A 23,326-nucleotide genomic window follows, 5' to 3' on the forward strand; every position below is an offset into this window, starting at 1 on the left:
CAACCTATACTTCTTTAACTTGCTGATAAGAATACTGTGGGAGACTGTATCAAAACCTTTGCTAAAGTCAAGGTATATCACATCAACCGCTTTCCTCACATCCAGAGAGCCAGTCACCTCTTCATAGAAGGCAAATCAGGCTGGTCAGGCATGACTTGCCCTTGGTGAATCCATGTTGACTGTTCCTGATCACCTTCCTCTCTTCCAAGTGCCTTAAAATGCATTCCTTGAAGACCTGCTTCATGATTTTTCCAGCGATAGAAGTCAGGCTGACTGGTCTGTAGTTCCCTTTCTTGAAGATGAGCACTATATTTGCCTTTTTCCAGTCATCAGGGACCTCCCCCAATTGCCACGAGCTTTCAAAGATAATAGCCAATGGCTCTGAAACCACATCAGCCAACTCCCTCAGCATCCTTGGATGCATTGCATCTGGCCCCATAGACTTGTGTATGTCCAATCTTTCTAAATAGTCCTGAACCTGTTCCTTCAGCTCTGAGGGGTGTTCACCTCCTCCCCATTCCGTGCCGCCCAGTGCAATAGTCTGGGAGCTGACCTTGTCTGTGAAGACAGAGGCAAAAAAGGCATTGAGTACTTCAGCTTTCTCCACGTCCTCTGTCACTAGGTTGCCTCCCCCATTCTGTAAAGAGCCCACACTTTCCCTAATCTTCCTCTTGTTGGTAACATACCTGTAGAAAACCTTCTTGTTCCCCTTCACATCCCTTGCTAGCTGCAACTCCAATTGCACTTTGGCCTTCCTGATTTCATTCCTGCATGTTCGAGCAGTATTTTTATAATCCTCCCTAGTCATCTGACCAAGCTTCCATTTCTTGTAAGTTTCTTTTTTGTGTTTAAGATCACCAAAGACTTCTTTGTTAAGCCAAGCTGGACGCCTACCATATTTGCTATTCTTTCTGCACATCGGGATGGTTTGTTTCTGCGTCATCAGTAAGATTTCTTGTTGTTTTGAAGATAATCTCTATTTCCTATGTATACACAGGTAACTAGTGCTATTCATTAGCACAGTGCAATTAACCATCCAAACAGTTCACAGGTAGTTTACTGTGTGGAGTTACAAATTTCAAGGAGAAATGAGGATGATAATATTATTGTAGTACAAGTCACATCTAAATGTTAATACCTTCTTTTGACTCTGAATCAATAGAATACAATAATGAAGCATTGTGAGATTGGAACAGAATTTTATCATCTACTAGCTAATTAGATCACGTTAAACTTCTAATGAGACAGGTAAACACAGAAAATATACTTAGTATCTACCTTTTGATTCTATGACAATACAGCCTGTGGGCAGGGGGATGCTCCATGCTGCTCCCAGCTGGGCTGGCTGTGATGTCCTGCTTTGTGCAGAGGAAAGCTGGCTGTCAGTGCCCATTGTTTGCAGTGACTGTGAGGGATTAGGGCAGGAACAGTGACACCTGGAAAGCCAGAGAAGTGTGTGAGTTGGAAGGGGGCTAAAGAGGGGTCATGGGCTCTGAGAGCAAGCAGGCAGTGTGGGGGGGGGAGGGGGGTGACCAGGGATGTGTGAGGGTGCAGGAGGAGGATGACTGGGAGACAGGATGGAGCCATGGGGATGTCCACTGAAGAGAGGATGAGGGAATACACAGGAATTAGGGGGCAGGGGGTGATTTATGGGGCTCAGGGGAATAGAGGGAAACTGAGGGGGAGATAAAGAGAAGGAAAGGGGATGTGGAGAGAGGGGGGACTATGGGGAGACTGGAGGGAAAATACAAATATTCAAAAAAGAGCTGCAACTTAAAATGGAAACTTCATTTTTGACTACTTATTTTTTAACTTTCCATGAATTTTTCTAGTGTTTTTGTGTTGTCAAATGAACATCATTTTTTATGAACAATTTGAGCAATCTAAAATAACATCTTTAAATATTTGCTTTGTCATATTGGACCTATGCAGTGAAAGGATACATTTGAGACCTGGAAATTTTCTTTCCACACTCGTGTTGCTGGATCTGCCAGTACAGTTTTTGTTGGTTGATACAGCTTGGGCATAACATTCTTCTGATGTTCCCAGTAGTTTGACATGTTTTCTGTCTTATTGAGACGTGGCTTATCTGCAAATGAATCAAGAATTGGCCCAATCCTTTTTTGGGCTTTCTTTGTCCAGATATCGCTTCCTTTTTGGACATTTCACAAGCTTTCAGAAGAAGTTCCAATTCATCGTTCAATTTCACACGTGTCTGACATTCATTCTGTGACATCATTATTTCTGACTCAAACATTTTCCATCTTCATCTATGTTTTGGTTAAGTAAAATTTTGCCTTGACTTTGTCCTCTTGTAGCAGTGAGAATTGATATCTAGGCTCAAGAGGTATATATGAGAAAGATATCATTCCAACAGTTTTTTTTTCCCCCTCATTTTTTCATTGACGCTAGTAAGGATTCAGTAAATGGAGAAGAAACTTTTGATATTTTCAGTTGGCATTTTAACCAAACACCATAAAATCACCCATGGTCAGTGCAGATTGAAGAATCTTTTTCATCACTTGATCAAACTTAAGTGCAATTATGATGCCTTCAGCGGCCCTCCGTTCTGCTTTTGTCAGTTCATGGCTTGAGGTGGTCACGTGCTGGCAGAAATCCCTGAGCTCCAGGAGTCGCTCAGGCATGCTCACTGCAGCAGCAGGGCTGGGCCAGCAGCACCACCAAGAACACACTGTGCTGCATACAGACTGGCCTGCCTCCCATGCAAAACTTGGCTCTGAATCTGAGTCTGCCATAGCCAGCTAGGATGGGTGAAGAGAAAGATCAACTCTGGGAGTGGAGTGGGGGGTTGGAGGTGGGTATCATATTGACCTGGATGGGTTGGGACTGGGCTCTGCAGCTGGCTTCAGTGGGGAATGGAATTTGGAGCATGAACCCTGCTTCAAGTGGAGCAACTGAAGGGAGCAGCTGCCCCAGGCATTGGGGATGGTGGGCAGAGACCTGTCTAAGGGGAGAAGGTTGGGCAGCCATTTCCTTTGCCCTTGGGCTTGAAGAGTTGTTAGGAACTTCAGATCCAGGGAGCATCCCACCTATTCTGTCCCCAGGGGACATCTCAGAGATGGTTCATCTACATCTGGCCCCTCCTTATTCCTCCAGGGTGCGCAGGAAGCTCCCAAGCCTCCCCTCTCCCTCCCTGCACATGTGGGCTGCCCCCTTCTATTCTCGTTCTCTTCTCACTGTCCTGGAGCAGCCGTTCTGGGAGCCAGCACCAGCCCATTGGCTGTTTTGTTGTTTTCTGTTCACATGAAAATAAGATCACTGTAGTTTTTTTTTTTTTTTTTTTTTAAACTATTGAGTTTAAAAAAATTCGGAATCTATTTCAACAGGTCCCCCACCCGCACCCTTTTTTTGTTCAGTTCAGGTTCTGTCGGTAAAACAAAATTATGGTTCAGATTTGGTTTCAGTTCAAATACGAAATACCGGTTTGAACCGGTTCTCCGGTTTCATTCTGAGTCCAAATGGGCAAATGAGATCAGCATTGACCAGACTGTCCCTGGGGACTGCAGGAGCAGCACAAGGAGGCTCTGTTATTAACTGTCCCCAGCAGTGGGGAGTGTGCTGCCCCAGGGACAGTGTCAGTGGGAATTCCCCAAAGTGGCTCCTTTAAATCTGCTCTTTTCTAGTGTTTCGCTCAGAAACTCTGTTATTGGGAGCGTTGAAAAGTGTCTCATGGGTTTAGTCTCAGTAGAAGGGGTCAGCTCTGTTTTGTAATAACATAACAGGGTTTTCCAGCGTGGTGGAATCTAGAGTGTCTGTCTACAGGGAAAAAGCCTGGGGGGAATCGGGGTGTGAAATGGACTGATGCTAATTTGGAAACCTCCCCAATTGTCTTTCTTTCCCTGACAGGCTGCAGAATAACAACCACATTTTGCTCCAGATCATCCCATTTTTCTAGGGGACGGGGAAGGGAAATGGCTGTGATGGATCCAGCTCAGGTAGGGTTTTTTGGGGGAGGGCTGTTGTAAAGGGGGAGGGACAGGAAATACACAGGGAGAGGCAGGGAGAGGGACAGTTTACGATAACCTGCTGGGATATGCTCAGCCTAGGGCCTGGTTTATGAACAGGCCCATGGGGGGTAGGGGTGAACATTCCCCCATTTCTGAAACAGGAAACAACCCCCCCCCTGGACAGGGCTGGGAAAACAGACCAGAGTGCTAGAGCCTGAACCCACTAGGCAGAGACTGCGGTGAAATACAAAAGGAAGGTGCTGGGATTCCTGTCCTTGTTCCCAGCGTAGAACTCTACTTCCCATACCCAGCCTGCACCTAGTAAGTGTGTGGTAAATGAGAAGATCCTGCCCTCCTCTATCTGCAGGGAGGGACAAGGAGCTCTCACCTTCTCTCTGTTCCCTGGAGCCTCCTGGCCACTTTGAGCAGAGTGGGGATGAGATTCTGCTCCTCTGGCCCTCCGAGAGCTGTCCTGTTTTGTGCTTCTTCCCCCATGAACAGTGGGATTGTGGCTGGGCAGCAGGTACTGAGTGGGGAGCGCCTGTTGTTTCAGATGCCGGTGACCTTCGAGGAGGTGGCTGTGTATTTCACCGAGGGGCAGGGGGCTCTGCTGGACCCCAGTCAGAGAGCCCTGTACAGGAACGTGATGCAGGAGAATTATGAGACTGTGACCTCACTGGGTAAGGATTCCTGCCCCATCAGCTATCTGAAGCCATGGGGCCTCCATTTCTGAATCTGGTCAGATTTTTCCCTGGTCAGTTAGATTACAGGGAAATGGGTCGCCTAGTCCACAGCTCCTGTGTGAAAGAGACATTCACTTCCAAACCCTTTCCCAACTGGATAATGGAGTCGTAAATCTAATGGACATGCTAATTCATCCCCATCCCTCCAGCTTTCATAGTGGCAGAAGCAGTGTATTATCCTATCTGCATTAATTCTCACTCTCAAACTGGATCTCTGTTCACTTCCCTTTATGGGACTAACTCCCTGTGTGGGGAGAGCTCTGGATGTTTAGACAGAGGCGGGGTTTAGCACGAGCTGTGTGTGCCTCAGCAAGTCCCCCAGAGCGCACACATCCTGAAAGCTCCTAGTGAGAGTGACATCCTAGTGAGGGGCTCAGTGACCATGTTCCCATCTGTTCAGATCTCACAAACCCCCCAGAAAATCATGGGGTCAGTTTAATCTCAAGATGTGTTCTTTGTGACAAATACTCCACCTTTCCTCAGTGCGCTCTGCTCATGCCTGATTTCACCCCCTGAACAGGACTCTCCGTTTCCAAACCTGACTTGATCGCCCGGCTAGAAGAAGGGGAGGAGCCGTGGGTCCCAGATATTGAAGGCTCTGAGGAAAGGAAGATCCCAAGAGGCACCCGCACAGGTGAGGAGTCAGTGACACTGACACAGGAACTAAATGGCAAATGAAAGAAAAAACGAAAAATTCCCAAAACTGAGCACTCACTTGTACCTCATCTCACCCAGATCAGGCTGTGGTCAGGAGGTGTCATATCATCATGGCAGACATTGCTCATGGCAGGAGTTTTCTCCCTCACTCCACTTCACTTTCAATATTTGGATGGGATGTAGAGGCAGAATCCAGTTTCTCAGTCTCCACCACAGTTATTGCTTCATGTTTTCCCTCTTTGCTATTCCCCTTTCTGTCCTTTGTACCAGCCCAGGCAATGACTCCTTCCTGGATTCTTTGTCTCCCCCCCTGCAGGCGATGAGACAGTGAGTGGGAACGAGGAGGGAAATCCACAGCAGGAAGATCTGGAGCAAGTGGAACTGCAGGGGACGTTTTTGAGAAGAGCTGGAGGGAATTTTTCCCAGTGCTTAGACCAGAGAAAAGCCTGGAGTAATTGGCACAGGTCAGAGGGGACGCTGGGAAACCACCCAAGGAAGAAAAAGGATGAATCCCTTGAAGGTGAGGGAGGAGGCCAGGATCCCAAGGAAACCACAACCCCGCAGACGTATCAGAAGAAAAAGAAACCCTTTAAATGCTTGGACTGTGGGAAAAGCTTTAGTCGGCGCTCAGTCCTTATTAACCATGGGAGAATCCACACAGGAGAAAGACCCTATAAATGCTTGGATTGTGGGAAAAGTTTCAGTCAACGCTCTGGCCTTATTAATCATGGGAGAATCCACACAGGAGATAGGCCCTATAAATGCTTGGACTGTGGGAAAAGCTTCAGTCAGCACTCAGGCCTTATTAACCATGGGAGAATCCACACAGGAGACAGACCCTATAAATGCTTGCAGTGTGGGAAAAGCTTCGATCGGAGCTCAAATCTTACTACTCATCAGAGAGTGCACACAGGAGAGAGACCGTATAAATGCCTTGAGTGTGGGAAAAGCTTCAGTCAGCTCTCAGGCCTTATTAGTCACAGGAGAAACCACACGGGAGAGGGACCATATAAATGCCTTGAGTGTGGGAAGAGTTTCAGTGCACCATCAGCCCTTATTACACATCAGAGAACCCACACAGGAGAAAGACCCTATAAATGTTTGGAGTGTGGGAAAAGTTTCAGTCAACGCTCACACCTTATTAGCCATGGGAGACTCCACACAGGAGAGGGACCATATAAATGCCTTAAGTGTGGGAAAAGTTTCAGTGCACCATCAGTCCTTATTATACATCAGAGGACCCACACAGGAGAGAAGCCCTATAAATGCCTGGACTGTGGGAAAAGCTTCAGTGAGCGTTCAGTCCTTATTACCCATGGGAGAATCCACACAGGAGAGGGACCGTATAAATGCCTTGAGTGTAAGAAAACTTTCAGTAGACCATCAGCCCTTATTATACATCAGAGAACCCACACAGGTGAGAAACCGTATAAATGCTTGGACTGTGGGAAAAGCTTCAGTCGGAATTCACATCTTATTAGCCATGGGAGAATCCACACAGGAGAGAGACCATATAAATGCTTGGACTGTGGCAAAAGCTTCAGTCAGCGCTCAGGCCTTATTAACCATGGAAGAATCCACACAGGAGAGGGACCATATAAATGCTTGGACTGTGGGAAAATCTTCAAACGGAACTCAAATCTTATTATGCATCGCAGACTGCACACGGGAGAGAGACCCTATAAATGCTTGGACTGTGGGAAAAGCTTCAGTCAGCGCTCAGTCCTTATTAACCATGGGAGAATCCACACAGGAGAGAGACCCTATAAATGTTTGGACTGTGGGAAAACCTTCAAACGGAGTTCAAATCTTATTACCCATCGCAGACTGCACACAGGAGAGAGACCGTATAAATGCTTGGACTGTGGGAAAAGCTTCAGTCAGCACTCAGGCCTTATTAGCCATGGGAGAATCCACACGGGGGAGAGACCCTATAAATGCTTGGACTGTGGGAAAAGCTTCAGTCAGCGCTCAGTCCTTAATCGCCATGGGAGAATCCACTTGGGAGAGAGACCCTATAAATGTTTGGATTGTGGGAAAAGCTTCAAACAGAGTTCATATCTTATTACCCATCGCAGACTGCACACGGGAGAGAGACCGTATAAATGCTTGGACTGTGGGAAAAGCTTCAGTCGACGTTCAGGCCTTATTAGCCATGGGATAATCCATACAGGAGAGCGACCCTATAAATGCTTGGATTGTGGGAAAAGCTTCAATCGAAGCTCAAATCTGAATACCCATCGCAGACTGCACATGGGAGAGAGACGATAAAAATTCATTGTATGGGAAAAGCTTCATTGAGAGATCAATACTCATTGCACATCCAAAAACCCAAATTTCTGTGAGACCTCAAAGCTTATTAAATGTCAAACAATCCACACAATAGAGGAACCCCGTAAATGCTTGGATGATGGAAAAAGCTTCAGTTGCAGCTCATACCTTCCTGAACATTGGAGAATTCACATGGGACAGAATCTACAAATGCCTCAACTGTGGAAAAGATTTTCTTCAAAGATCAAATTTTGCTTCACATCAGACAATCCATGCAAGAGAGAGATCCCATAAATGCTTGGATTGTGGGTGTGGCAGGATCCCTAGAGTACAACCTGGAACTGTGGGACCACTGTGCCCCCTTAACTCACTATACTGGGTTGTCTCTCACAATGCTTTGTTAATGGCAAGCAGCAAACCCCTCCAGGCGCTGTTATCACTCAGTACAACAGCATGTGGAGCTCCACACTCTGCTAAATTGCAAGAATGCTCCCTGAGCCACTCGTGAATCATACAGAGAAAAGCACCAGCAAATCTCCCAAGTCCCCAGCCTTGCACCCCAGGAATATACCATCTTGCACTGCTCAATACCTTCTCTTGAGCAGTGCAAGTTTATTAATTGGTTCACCAATTCATCAAAGGAAAGTGGACATGCACCAGCCTTCATAACCTGAGGTGATTTCCCAAACACTTTAGACAAACTCACTGGTAAAGATAAAACATTAAAATAAGTTTATTGATTACAGAAAGGTAGATAAGTGGTAGGCATGAAAGGTCAGAGATAGTTACCAAAAGAAAATAAAAGATAAGCCGCAGTCTAAATCCTAAATCTTTGTTAAACTAAGCCATATTTGTATCAAGCTGTTTTTATCACCCCCCTAGATGTTATAGGTAGGTTACAGTCCTTAATACACATGCTTTCCCTTTAAATTTAGGATCAGTCTCCTCAGTTCAAGTTTTTTTGTTCCCAACATTCTTGTTGCCTTCAGCGTAGGTGGAGGAGGAAGAAGGTGTCCTTATGATGCCACTGTTCCTTATTTTATACCCTCAGTCCATGTGCCTGGAATATACTGGTCCAGACATGTCCTGGGGGGCCTTTCTGAGTCACTAAGTTGAGCAATCTCCCTGGTGTGGTTTTGTGCAATTGAGTCATAGAATTGAATTGTAAATCCCTTGTTTACTATTCCCCTGCTGGTCAATGGCTGGTGGTGATCATTCAACACCCACACAGGTGTTGGTCATCTCTTTTGGTGTTGTCACTAAAGTACTAGCATTGGGCAACTCCCAAACTCACAATAACAATCATACAGCAAAATCTCATAATTTCATACACACAAACGATATATATATTTTGACAAACCAATGGGTTTCAGCAGATCGTGACCTTTCTTATGATATCTTACATGGTATGCTTGGTATGAAATATTACGACCAAAAATAAATGATGAATATGGGGGTCACGGTGCTACTTTGAGTTATCACTGTGGGAAAAGTTTCAATAAGTGCAGCAAAAGATTCAGTCTGAGCTTGCACATTATTCCACTTTGAATAATTCACAGAAGAAAGAGGTTGAATGGGCAGGGAAGCTTCCCACAGTATCTAGGATTGGCAAATCGACATAGGGAAGAGCCCTTTGATATGTCCTTAGCATAGAAAATGCTTCGTTTGGAGCTAACGCAACATTGGATATCAGAGATTCCTCCATATAGGAGAGAAATTCTCTCACCATCCTAAGGCTGTCATAATAAAAAATCAATTTCCTAATTGCCACATACATCAGTGGTATTTGGCTCCCAAGTATCCAGCTGCCCATCTTTGGGGGCAGGTTCCAACAGCAACTGACCTGGAGCTGCTCAGTAATCCTCTGCCTTTATCTGGTCTAAGCAAACCCCCAAGCAGAGGAGAAGTACCAGTCAGCCCCTTCTCCCTGTTGTGGCCCTGACTGATGGGCTTTCTTGCCTCCTGCTGGGGGAAGGGAGAAACTCCTCCAGAAGCTCCTTCTGCCTGGATGAGTTCCACGTTCTCCTTTCCCTTCCTAGACATAGAATCATAGAATATTAGAGTTGGAAGGGACCTCAGGAGGTCATCTAGTCCAACCCCCTGCTCAAAGCAGGACTAACCTCAGCTATATCATCCCAGCCAGGGCTTTGTCAAGCCTCAGCTTAAAAACCTCTAAGGATAGAGATTCCAACACCTCCTTAGGTAACCCATTCCAGTGCTTCACCACCCTCCTAGTGAAAAACTTTTTCCTAATATCCAACCTAGACCTCCCGCCCTGCAACTTGAGACCGTTGCTCCTTGTTCTGTCATCTGCCACCACCGAGAACAGCCTAGCTCCATCCTCCCTGGAATCCCCTTTCAGATAGTTAAAGGCTGCTATCAAATCCCCCCTCATTCTTCTCTTTTGCAGACTAAACAAGCCCAGTTCCCTCAGCCTCTCCTCATAAGTCCTGTGCTCCAGACCCCTAATCATTTTTGTTGCCCTCCGCTGGACTCTCTCCAACTTGCCCACATCCTTTTTGTAGTGGGGGGGGCGCAAAACTGGACACAATATTCTAAATGCGGCCTCACCAATGCCAAATAGAGGGGAATAATCACTTCCCGTGACCTGCTGGCAATGCCCCTCCTAATGCAGCCCATGGAGACTAGAAGAGGGATGCTTGGGCCAGGTCCCACATTCACTTTGAACACTTGTCTTTACCCTCTCACAGTTGGTCCCTGCAGAGTGAGTGACCCTGGAGCTGGCAATTCTTCCCCTCCCTAAATCCCCTGAGGTGCTGGGTTCTGGAAATCAAATGTGAAGGGGCAAGAAGGAATGGGTTTGGGGGAGGAAACTGGAGGATTCAATGGTTGAATCTTGTGGATGTCGGAAACAGAGGGTGCTGATGAAATCAAATGTTAAGGATCATGGGATAAGAGAGTATGGGGAAGAGGTGCTGCTTGTTATTGCTCCCCCCCCCCCTTGTGCCTTTTCCCAGCCCCCTCTGCATTCAGAAAACACTATTGAGAGGAACTGATTTCCACAGGGTCTTTTGTGGGAGGCCTATGTGCCTAGGGATCCCACTTCTGCCTCCACAGCATCGGCCTGTGAGATCAAAGTGGCTGGGATTAGCTAGCAAATCTCTTTTGACCCTCCCCCGTTTTTCCTAGTCTAGACTAACCCTAATTATTTTATATATTCTGATCCCCCCCCCACCACCACACACACACAGTAGGAGAGTGATCGTTAGAGTCACTGAGTTCTCCCTTTAGGTAGAGATTGTCTCATTCCCAGATTCTCACATTGCTCCAGGTTTTGCCAAAAAAAAAAATCTTATTTTTTGTGCATTGATTCCCTTAGAGACCAGATTTAAATAGATTCTAAAAGTGCTGGAGCAGGGATAGCAAAATGTGGTGTTCTGGGTTCTATTTTATTTGTGGGTGAAGAGGAATTGGAGGGATTCCCCATTCACCGTCATGCTCCACTGTGATACATCAATCTCTGTCCAAGCCTTGGATAGTTTATCCTTTCCCACTTCTACCCTCCAGCTCCCAGCATGACATTTGCCACAATGTTCTTTGCTCTCCATGCTGAGGGATCACACTTTGAGTTCTTCGATCCTGAATCAGACTCCTGCGGGCTAGAGATGAGTGTCCCAGACCTGGAGGGGGAATTCAAATGAACCCCAAAGCTCCATTTGAGCATTCTAATCTTAAATCCCTGTTTCCATGTACTGGTAAAGTGGCTTCTGGACTTTTTCCATCGAAGTCCAGAACATTGGGAGATGGGCAGATTTTGGTTTTGGTTTGTTTTTTTCTTTCTTACATTATGACTATGCAAAATCTTTTGTAAATGACACAAACAAATAATGAGGTGCTGAATACAGCAGGCTTAGCCAATTCAGAAGAAAATGGAGAAATTTGTTTTCTTTTTTTTTGGGAGTTATGATTCTGTGGGATTTCACTTTATGAACCTGAAAGTGTTTTGTAGCCTTCCTTGTAGTGTTGGTTTTTCTTTCTTTCTGAAGGCCACTTGGTCACATATTTTGATATTAGCTTAGTTTGACAGGATGTAGCACAGCTTTACTGAGGACAAATGATCATCTGCCAGAAGAGTCCTTTTTTTATTTCATTTTATCCTTTACCCTTTGTCATGAGATTTTTGTGTTGTTTGAACAATGAATATTATAAATATCTCCCAGCACGAACAGCTTAGGGTGAGTGCTAGATTCACACTCGGAGAGGCCGAGACCTAACAGGGCATGAAGTTACTACCTGATCCCTTCAGAGATGTGAGATACAGTCAGGAGGAGAGAGGGTGGGAGGTGAGGGGAATAGAGCTGGGAAACTGCAATTTTCTCTTGAGAGTCAGACCACTGAGGCTGCAAACTATGAACTTGCTGCATTAATGTCATAGATAGAGGAATTGCCCCTATTAGTATTGGGTGAAGCCATCACTGAAATCTAAAGGGCTACAAATGATGGCCCAAGAGGAATTACGATGGTAGGTGGCAGCGTCTCCCGATTGCTGAGAGAACGAGGCTGGGCAGAGGCAAGAAGGAAGCTGGGAAAGTCAACAGGCCTGGGCCAGCCTTGAAATCAGGCTGACCCCATCGTTGATGCCAGAGGAAAATGAGCCTGACAGCCCAGCTGATCACCCCTTCCCCATTTACCGCAGTGTGGTGTGGAGATGACAAAGACTCTCTCTGCCCCACTCACCCCACACTGCGTCCCTCTCATCTCAGCTCCTTGGATTCCCTGCCCTTGAAGTGTTTGCATCTCTTGTGGACTCTCTACACTTTTCTACCAGTTTGTAAATGTTGCTCTCTTGCAGGTGCACGGGGAATTTGGATGCAGCGATGTGCTTGGCTGAGATGAAAAGTGCCATGGTGAGCTGGGTGGGAGTGGGGAAAGGAGTCTTATCTTTGTTTGACTTTTGAAATAATAAAGTAGAATTTAGTTTCTCACACTTCCAGTGTCCTTTGTTTTGCATTAAATACCCACCAGATTCAAAGCAGAGATTAAAAGTTAGATAAGTTTCATTTACTACTGTGATCTGTATTTGTTAATTGATTTATTGAACTGCCCCCACTCACTTAAATTAGTGGTGACATTTAATCTGTGCTATATATCCTGTTTCCTTAAATTGTTAAGTAAAAGTGTGTTAACTCTTAACTGTATATTAATTATAATTGGTATTTTTGAGTTAGATCCATTGCACAGATTAGTTTAGGTTTATTCCTGGAGGCTCCCACGGCACGCCATTGAGTGTGTCCAGGACCCAGCCAGGTGCAGGCATTGCCAATTTTAATTTCCATTACAAAAGAACTGCAGCAGAAGGGTGGAAAGAGAATTTCTCGCCTATCCAACACTGCCACTGGAATACTCCTCAACTGTCAACAGCATCAGGTACCTGGGCATGCAGGGAAGTGTTGCCTGTTCCCATGTAACCCAGGAGGAAAGGGGGATTAAATATATAATATGGCTAAAGTGACTGGTTTCTGAGCTGGGTTTCATCCTGCAGACTCTTAGTTGGCTTGGCAGCGGCCATGGCTCCTGAGGAGAGAAACCACCCCTAGGTTTCCTTCTGAGCCTCAGCCTGGGGCAACAGTTGGATGTTCTCCTCCCTGAAACAGACTGGAACTTGCTGAACAGGAGCCCATGTCTAGGCAGTGGTGCAGCTCCTAGGGGTTGGGGTGAGACTTGCCCACTCTAGCTAAGGACTAAAGGAACGAAGGCCTGGAGCCACAAAGGGACCTCACAGCACTGAACTTTTAGGCAACTAGAAAATCACTAGAATCCACACAGCCTGACTTAGGTGCCCAGGCTCCCATGCCTCTACACTGAATGGGAAGAAGGAAGTGCCTGAGAAGGGAATCCACAAAAAACTGCTAGGCATTGCCACACCCAAGCTAGCCAATGGGAAAGGCCAATGAGAGGGGTGTGTCCTAAGCCCCACCCGCCTCTGGGACTTCGGCACCTAAGTCTGGCCTGGAGGGAGGTGCCTGTGTCTGCTTGGCATCCATAGCTGGGACCCCTCTCTTGGCATTCGGTGCTTAGGTCATTCTGTGCAAAAACCAGCCACCAGAGAAGTGAGAAACCATTGTGCTGCTGCCTCCTGATAGCAGTTAAAGTACTCAGCCAGGATGTGGGAGTTCAGGGTTCAATTCGCCCCCTTCCCCGCCTCTCATGGGGAGAAAGGATCTTAACAAGGGTCTCCCATGTCTCAAGAAAGAACTCTAACCCCTGAGCTATGAATATGTTTGGTAGAAGTCACTTGTTATTTTTAAAATAATATTGGTTGTATTTTAAGGGGTTTTTTTTCTTTTTGGTCCATTTAAATTTTTACAATTGCCCCCAAAACATGGGTTTCACTCATTTTTGATTATTTAAATTTCACAGTGGTGGAAGAATAGTAGGGGGCTGTCAATCCCATCCCAATGGTTGGGGGGGAGGATGAGAATTATTTCATGACATTAGATACTGAGATTCAAAATGTAAAAGCATTAAACCAGTGAAAACACAAATGGCCAACCTGCCCCGTCTCAGACTTTAAGGCCAGAAGGGACAATCATGATCATCTATTCTAATCACCTGTTCACTGCAGGCCATAGAACCTCACCCGTCCAGTCCTGTAATAGACCCAAAAATCTCTGGCTGAATTACTGAAGTCCTCAAATCATGATTTCAAGACTTCAAATTACAGAGAATTCACCATTTACTCTAGTTTAAAGTTGCAAGTGACCCAGGCCACATGCTGCAGAGGAAGGTGAAAAAACTTGCAGGATCTCTGCCAATCTGACCTCAAGAGGAAATTCCTTCCCAACCACAAATATGGCAATCACTTACACTCTGAGCATGTTGGCAAGACCCACTAACTAGACACCTGGGAAGGAATTATCTAACTTAGAGCCCTTCCTATCTAGTGTGCCATCACTGTCCGTTGGCGATAATTTGCTGCTAGCAGTCACAGATCAGCTACCTGCCAATGTAGGCAGTCTCATCATACCATCTCTTCCATAAACTGGTCTAGCTCAGTCTTGAAGCCAGGTAGGTTTTTTGCTCCCCACTGCCTCCCTTGGTTGCCTGCTCCAGAACTTCACTCCTCTGAGGGTTAGAAACCTTCTAATTTCAAGCCTAAACTTGCTGATGGACAGATTACATCCATGTGTTGTGGCCACACCGGTGTTTAATTTAAATAACTCCTCTCCCTTCCTGGTATTTATCCCTCTGATGTATTTATACAGAGCAATCGTATCTCCCCTTAGCCTTTTTTTGCTTAGGTTAAACAAGCCAAGCTCTTTGAGTTTCCTCTCATATAGCAGGTTTTCCATTCCTGTGATCATCTCAATAAATATCCTTAAATCAAAGTCTAGTAAGTTCTCAAGGAGCATTTTTCTTACTTTGCCTATCTCTAATTGATTATTCTTGATTAAAATACTTTTTCATTGGTTTGTGTGTGTATGGTAAATTGACGTTTGTCTAGAAGGACTTCTCACAATAAAGTAGCTAGTACTTAACTGAAAGTGAATTAGAATTAATTTACTATTATTTGTGAGACATCATATCAAGTGCTTTACTAAAATCACAGCACATACCCAATTGCAGCTGCTCTCTTCCTTTCATCCATTCACTCTGTAACTCTGTAGTTATGTCACATGAATGCAGTCAAGTTTTCCTGACAAAATTTAGGCCTTGTCTACACTACACAGTTAGGTCGATGTAAGGCAGCTTACGTCGACCTAACTATGGGCTGATCTGCACTAGAGAGTTTTGTCTACAAATGTCAGCTTTTGTTGATAACAGTGGAGGGGTACACAGTGAAAGGTGCCTCCCACTCATGTAACTCCCCTGCTAGGCCGATATCATAAAACCACCTCGATGAGAGGTGTAGGGCCTCTCGGAGCCCTGAAATTGACAAGAAAACCACCTGGGAATGAGGCGAAAGTCCCTGGGTGGGTGGATCCCAGCTCACAGCTGGGACAGGAGAAGTTGTGGGTGGCTGGACCCTGGCTCCCAGCAGGGAGGGGAGAAGCCCTGAATGGCTTCTCTGCCTGCACCCTGCAGGGAGCCTGGCAGTCTGGCAGCCATGAAATTGATAAAGCTGCCTGGCTGGTTTGGGGAGCAGGCAGATGGCAGGGAGAGAAGCAGGGGCAGTTGGACCCCACTCCCAAGGGGCGAGAAGCCCCAGGCTACTTCCCCCTGGGAACGGTGGCTTGCCCGAGCTTCTGGTGGGGAACGGAGATGGGAGAAGCCCAGCACTGGCTCCTGGCAGGGAACGGGGGTGGGCAGGAGGGTTGCAGCCCTTGGGGGGCCAGCCTGTGTGGCTCCCAGCAGGAAGCTGAGAGCCCGGTCTCAGTAATTACTGCGTTGGCTGTAGGTTGACATACGTTATGTCGACTTAGTTTTTGAGTATAGACAAGGCCCTAATTGTACACATCACAGCCTTGCTCCCGCAGATAAAAGTGCCCTACTACGCTGATATAATAATTCCGCCTCCAGGAGCGGAGTAGGCTGTTGGCTATCTTGTCAATTTCACAGCTCCACTGCCTTTCGGACTTCTTGTTAATCAGTGTGGCGAGACAGAAGTTTATTTTGTTGCTGCCTTGGTGTGCCTAATGGTAGGATAACCACCAGTCTTGGGTGTGTCTGCCCTATTTTTCAGCAGTTTCTCCTGAAATCTGGCATCCTCAGCTGTGACCCACTGAGGCACGGTGACAACCCCTTTGAGGCACCACATACCCTGGGAGAAATATGGAGCAAGCAGCGACAACAATTTTACACTTGCCACACTAGGGTAGGGATAGAGTGGAGCTCCTTGTGCCCTCCTGCCCCACTTCACACCCATGTAAGGGCCAGAGACTAGCTATTTGCTACCTTCATATTAGGCTATGTCTACACTACAGAGTTAAGTTGACTTAATTTACATTGACAATCATAAGCTGCTTTAATTACATCAGCTGTACATGTCCACACAATGCTTCTTGTGTTAGTGGAGTGTATCCACAGTCCTTGCTCTAGCATTGACAGAGACAGCATTGCATCGTGGGTAGCTATCCCACTGTGCCAATCACCACAGTCTGTCACCCTCTGCTTTTTGGAGCTCTGGGAACAGATTGTGGTGCCTTATGGGGCCATGCTTGTCCTCCTGTGATGCAGTTCTTTCTGTCACATCATTCCCTGGGTTTCCAACTTCATTTTGTGCTATTTTTCAACAGCACTTGTAAACTGTTTGCTCACCGTCTCTGCCTGACAGCATGGATCCTGCACTGCTGACCAGTCTGGTGATGAGCATTATGAAGACAATGCCACTGGTCCTGCAGCATTGCATGAGCTGTTCACTAACAGAGTCAGGAGGCAGGAATAGAGATGTGTGAATAACAGATTTCGGGGGCGGGTCACTAGCATTTCCAAAAAAATTATAAAACAAATGATTTTGGGTTGAACCAAACTCATTTTTTCCAAAATTTCTGGCATATTGAAGAGTTGAAAAAATTTCACTGCCAATTGAATAAGAAGTTTTCTTATGCCAAAATCAAAATGTTTCATTTCAATTTTGAACATTTTAACATATTTTGGGGGTTTTTTTTAAATAAAATGTAAGGACATTTTGAAACAAAAAATTAATTGCTAACCAAAACATCAAAATATTTAAATTCAGATTTTCTTTTTACCCAAAACAATTCAGTGAAACTGACAAATTCACAAAACATTTCAGAATTGCAGAAAATCAGGGTTTTTCACTGAAGAATAGTTTTGGCTGAAAAATTTCACCCAGCTTTTGGAGACGAATAAGTTGCTTGATTAAGAGTACATCCACACTGCATGCATAGCCTGCCAGCACAGGCATAAATATCAGTGTAGACTGAGACACAGCTTAGACTAATAAAGACACCCTGAAGAATGTGGGTATAACCCTGAGTCCATACCCTACACGGCTCTCCACTCCTCTAAACTGTCTCCCCCTGTTGACACCGCTATTTTTAGCAGTGTCATGTCCCACTGCCTTCCTGGTGCCGGAGCCTTTCCCTACTGCAGGAAAAGACTCTGGTAAAGGGGACAGGTTCAGCCTTTCCCTGCTGCCTCCCCTCTTCCCAAGCCTTTCACTGACGTGTCACCTGCAGTATGGACACATACACTACATCACACTGACAATGGTGTGTAGTGTAGATGCACCTCCCCCAGTCTTTGTACCTCCCTTACCAGGGTTCTGCTCCTTCTCCTAAACCCTTCTGGCTTCTGACAGCATCTTGACTGCTCACATGCTCTGGTAGCGTCACCTCACTCTCACAACTCCAGCCACACCATTAATGTCGAATTACGTTACATTCTGTCTACACTGACGCAAAATTGACCCATGAAATTCGAATTATGCGCTACGCCACTTGTGGAGGTGGTTTTATTACGTTGACTTTTGCTGCGCTTTAAGTTGATGGAACTACTGTGCCAGTATAGACGCTGGCTTTAGGAGATCAACATAAGTGACGTTATGTCGACCTCCATTGCCAGTGTGGATCAGTCCTCAGAGGCTGAAGGAAACTGGGCATCTGGCCAGAGCCACTGCTCTTCACTTGGTGCCTCCGTGGCTGTGATTGACACCCAGAAAAACCTGGTAAGGCCAAGAGAGAGATTCTCTGTGAGTTGCAATTGGGGAGATGTGGCAGAGTAGACAATGCTGCAATGAGGGCCTGTCCTGCCCTGGGGCACCTGCACTGAGAGCTTAGGCAAGAAAAGTTGAGGGTTAGATAGTTTCCTGGATTACAGAACAGTCCTCCCTTTGTCTATTTATACTCTGAGCTCTTTGGGACAGGGACCATCTCTCCTTGTGTGTCTCTGCAGCACCTGACACAGTGCGGTCCTGATCTCAGCTGGGGCAGGGACTGTCTCTCACTGTGTGTCTGGGCAGCGCCCAGTGGTGTCCTGATCTCAGTTGGGGCTACTGCCATCCACATAATACTAAAATACGTGAATCTATGTTCAAGATTATTATTAATGGGCTCCATAATTGGGCCTGACATGTCAATCTGACCACAGTCCAGGTTTGGGTCAGTTCTGATCCCGCCCAGCAAGGAATTCTACATGGCACTGCCCCTAGTCTGTGTCTTGGAGGGTGGAGCAGCCTCCAGGGTCCCATTCCATTAAAGGTTTTGTAGGCAAAGACCAATGGCCTGATTCCCTGTTACCGTCTTGGGACAGGGATGGTGGAGGTTGGGGAGGTGGCCTTCAGCCAGGGCTGTGTCTTTTGCTCATTACACAACAGTGATAATATGAAGGACCTGCACAGGCATAGTGTGTGGTCCTGATAACCATGTTCCCTCACTGTATGCAATATGCCAGGCCTAGCTACATGTACGTCCTGCTGCTCTGGTTGGGTTCTGCTGGCTTCTAGAACACCGTGAGTGCTACTAGAGGGCTTACAAAGTACTTAAAGGGATACTACCCTATTCTGAGACATTACAGATGGGCTGTGCAGGGCCCTATTCAGCCTCACAAGTGTAATCATGAGCAGCCTCGGGGTTGCTCTGATTTACAATCTGCTTCCCTGGGCTCTGTATCATGGTATTTTTCTCAGTACGACATTGACAGCGTACATTTAATCATTTTCATTTGAACACGCTGGGAGATGGTACTCATGGAGACTGTCTGCAGTACTCTGATCGTCTAGAAAGCTGGGGCTCTGGGACCTTTGGTTTCTGTAGCCACACTCTGCCATAACAATGAAAGCTGCTTTCCATCCCTATGGCTCCCTGGGATGCAGAGAATAGCCACAGTGCATTCTGGCCTAGCCTCTATGCCAAGGGCTGGGTGCAGAGCCAGTACACCTGATCCACCTTGCAGGGGGATTCTCACGGGGCTGTCTGTTGCCACTTTAAGGGCTCCTTAGGCTTCCCAGTGTGGCCTGAGCATAACCGAGAATCAGATCCCAGGAGGACTTTATTTCTCTCCTTAAGTGAATGACAAGTTTGCTGACCCCAGGTGTGCTGTGAGCATCATCACCGACATTTCTCCCTTTGGTGTTTTTAAAGGATTTCCTGCTGCTACATAAAGCCTTCCTTCTCTGGAAGTGGGCGGATGGTACAGAGTTCAACAATGTGTGAGTGCTTTATTCTAACAGCTTGGTCACGGTTGAGGCAGAAACGAGGGCTCTCATCTGATAGTCAGAGCTGACGATCTTTCAGGTATTAAAAGGTGCTGCAACAACCTTTTACTACAGGGTGTCACCCTCATTCTGTGTGGAGGGTCAGATCCCTTCTCTGAGTACACAGCCTGTGGGGTATAAATGTCAGAATCTAATTCCCAGGACATTTGTAAGATAGCTGCAGCGCCTTTTGTGGGAAGATAGTGCCCTGAATAACAATACACCTGGCTGGGATTGAGCTGTGGCTCTCTGGATGTAAAACGCGAGTTTCTACTACTTGAGCTAAAGAACAAAGTCAGTTAAAAGGCAGTAGCACACTTATAAATCTTTTACTTGGTCCAGCCACTAGCGAGGGAAAAAAAGCTGCACTGGGTTAGTTAAGGTTCCCCTTGCACCTTGTGCAGTGATTTTTACACCAGTGCAAAATGGCTGAATACTTCCATTCTAATTCAGCCAATTTCCAATGGTGAAAATGTCTATGCAAGGTGCAGGGTCACATAGAATGAGCCCGAGGTGCATCACAAAGAGAGCTGGGTGAAACTTTTCAGCTGAAAACATTTGGCTACACAGAAATGGTTGGTGAATTCCTGTCAGTTTAACTAGATTGCTCATTTAAAAAAAACAAAACTCAAAAAAAAAATCAATGTTTCAGTTTGAAATAATTTTACATTCAACATTTCCTTTAATTTTTTTGTAATTCAAAACATTAAAAAATGGCTGACATCCAATACAAACATTTCAATTTTTATCAAAACATTTTGTTTGACCCCAAATAGTTTTGGGGTTTTTTGGACTATGTGAAATTGCCAAAGTACTGAAAAATCTGTTAATTTGCCCCTTCTAGGGGTTAGAATGGTTCTTACCATGGGGAATATCCTTAGTGTAGAAAAAGCTTCTGGGAGAGTCTCCCATGGGAAAATTAAATCTGTAAGTGTCGTTCAGGTGCTCTAACACTTGAGGTGGAGATCTTTGAACGTAGATTTCCTGAGTTCCAGCCTAGTGCCTTACCCCGAAGGCCATCCACTCCAGCACAGCTGCTTAGACTTTCCCAAAAAATGTTCCCAAAATACAGATCAGGCAGTGCTGAAGGAGCGGCCAGGCAACTTGGTTGGGCTATACTGATTAATTGAATTGTGGTAGCATGTAGGAGCCACATTCATGGAGCAGGACCCCATTGTGCTAGGTGATGTACAAACATAGAACAAAGAGATAGCCCCTGCATCTGTAGACCAGACCTGTCAGTGCAGCAATTACACAGAGGTCTGGTGTTTGGATTCTTCCCATGTGATTCAGATGATGAGTGACTCTACCTCCACTGTAGGTTTAAGGTGAGTGGAGATGGACAATGCGCATATCTCAACAGACACACCAGCAGCTCACGGTGCTATACGGACATGAAATGGATCTGCAGCCAGCCAGATGAACTTGCAAAGAGGAAACAAAATGGGGACCTGCGAGCTTAACTGAAGTGAAGCAAATCCCGTCTCTACAGCTACTGCTCCCACTTCCTACATAACAGACATTGAATAACTGCTTTAAGTTCAAAACTCAACCTTAATTGAGGCGCTATGACCAGCACCTCCATAATTAGGAGTCTATTACAGGAGTGGGTGGGTGAGGTTCTGTGGCCTGCGATGTGCAGGAGGTCAGACTCCATGATCATGATGGTCCCTTCTGATTTTAAAGTCTATGAGGCTAATTAAGCCATTGCTCAGAGCCAACCACCAAGTTCAAGGCCCACTGCATGGGGAGCTGTACATACACAGTAAAGAGACAGTCCTTGCCTCAGAGAGCTTACAATCTAACTAAGGCCTGCTTTACACACACATTTTGTATGGGTCTAAATAGGCTCGCCAAGATTAGATTTTTATTGGTAAATGTCGGTAAAAGTCGATTTCACTGTACACACACACACACAGAGAAACTAATGAAAATATATTCCAGTTGATAATAATTGAGGATACGATTTGGTCATGGAGGTCATGGATTCCGTGACTTTAACAGATCTCCGTGACTTCTTCAGCTTTAGCCCCTGGCGGTGGGGTTAGGGCTTCAGCTTCAGCCTTGCTGGGACCAGACCCTGATTTTGTACATTTTTACCATGACCATTCTGTGAATTTTGCCTAATTTCACAAAATTGTATCCATAAGCATTGAAATTTGCATCTTGGCAAAATAAGAAAATTGCTGCTTGAGAACCTACGAAGTCTATTTATTTTGTCAACATCCCATATCAAAATATACAATTTGTGTTTTAACAGTCAGAAAAAGCTTTAACTTCTTGAATCTTAACGTCTACTGCCATTAAGTAATTATTGTCAGGCCACCCCATTATCTGGACCCCCTAATTTCTCACAAATATGAAAATGTAAATAGAAAAAAATGCTTAAAAATAAACTGATATTATCCATCAAAATTATAAACATGGAATTCGGCCAGGCCTAGCTGTAGCTACATGGGTTAAGGACTGAGACTTTTTTTTTTAACCAATATGGTTATCCTGCTATTGGGACAGTCATGCCCTTCATCGTTTGTGTAGGCTGAGCTCATTGCATGCACCAGCAACTCCTTGCATTCCTCCATTCCCTCCCAAGGGCCACCCTCCCAACCTCTTCTATTTTAGGCAACCCGGCCCCATACTCTCCCCCCTCTGCCAGGGGCTCTGTGCACACCCCCTGCCACATCACAGGGGCTCTGTGTATCCTCTTGTCCCCCTCCCCCATACCATTGTACCTCCCTGCCAGGGGCTCTGTGTGACCCCTCCCATGAAGAATAGGGATGGGACACTGGATTCTGACACTTGGGTTTCTTTCCTGCCTTAATCCAGGACTGTCTATAACAATGTTACTGCCAGTGGCAAAATCTCCAGCGGGTCACCTGGCTTAGTTATCAGCAGTGAGCTACTCTTACAATATACTAGAGACTCTGTCATCTTTGGGATATCATTCAGAGTTTTCCTGTGGTGCTTCTGTGTCTTCTGGAGAAGGAAGTCTTGTTACATATTGCTATATATCAAGTTATTTGTATTTTCCTGCAGGCTGGCCAACCCCCTATATCTCAAACCCAGGGCTACAGAGTTGCTAGGTGGGCAACACCTCCACTCTACCACCCAGCAGCAGCTGTAATTTGGGCTCCCCTACCAGTGACCTGCTATGGACACAGATCACAAGCAGTCCCGCCTCAAGCAGTTCGAGAGACAGCAGCCTCATGGAATCTGATTGGCTCCCCACCCTATATAAACCCAAGGAATGTTCTAGCAAGTGTCCAGGCAATAATGTGGATTGCTACTTGGCTGCTGCCATGACAACCCTGCATTCTTTGTTCCTGAGCTCCCGATAGTGAACTTGGCTCTGACTGGGACCGTGTCTCCTTTGTGAGCCCCAGCACCCCAAAGTGCCCTCTGATACCTGACCCTTGGCCCGATCCCCGCCCTGTCTCTGGCTCTGTGTTTGGACCTGACCCTCAGCCCGATACTGACTCTGAACCCTGGTGGTTGTCCCTGCCTAATAAACTCTTGCCATTAGTCCTGCCTACCTTCGCCCAGGATCCTGACACCGGCTATGCAATTAG

At 46.0% G+C, this 23,326-nt stretch overlaps 1 pseudogene; it reads left to right on the top strand.

The window, feature by feature from the left end:
* The first annotated feature begins 3,814 nt into the window (after nucleotides 1-3,814).
* On the top strand, nucleotides 3,815-7,780 carry LOC137155688 (zinc finger protein 271-like; annotated as a pseudogene).
* Nucleotides 7,781-23,326: the final 15,546 nt, after the last annotated feature.

This window comes from Emydura macquarii, unplaced genomic scaffold (genome assembly GCF_026122565.2).
Source record: "Emydura macquarii macquarii isolate MOO-44397 ecotype Brisbane River unplaced genomic scaffold, CSIRO-AGI_Emac_v2 contig_1375, whole genome shotgun sequence".
In the NCBI taxonomy this organism is placed as follows: Eukaryota; Metazoa; Chordata; order Testudines; family Chelidae; genus Emydura; species Emydura macquarii.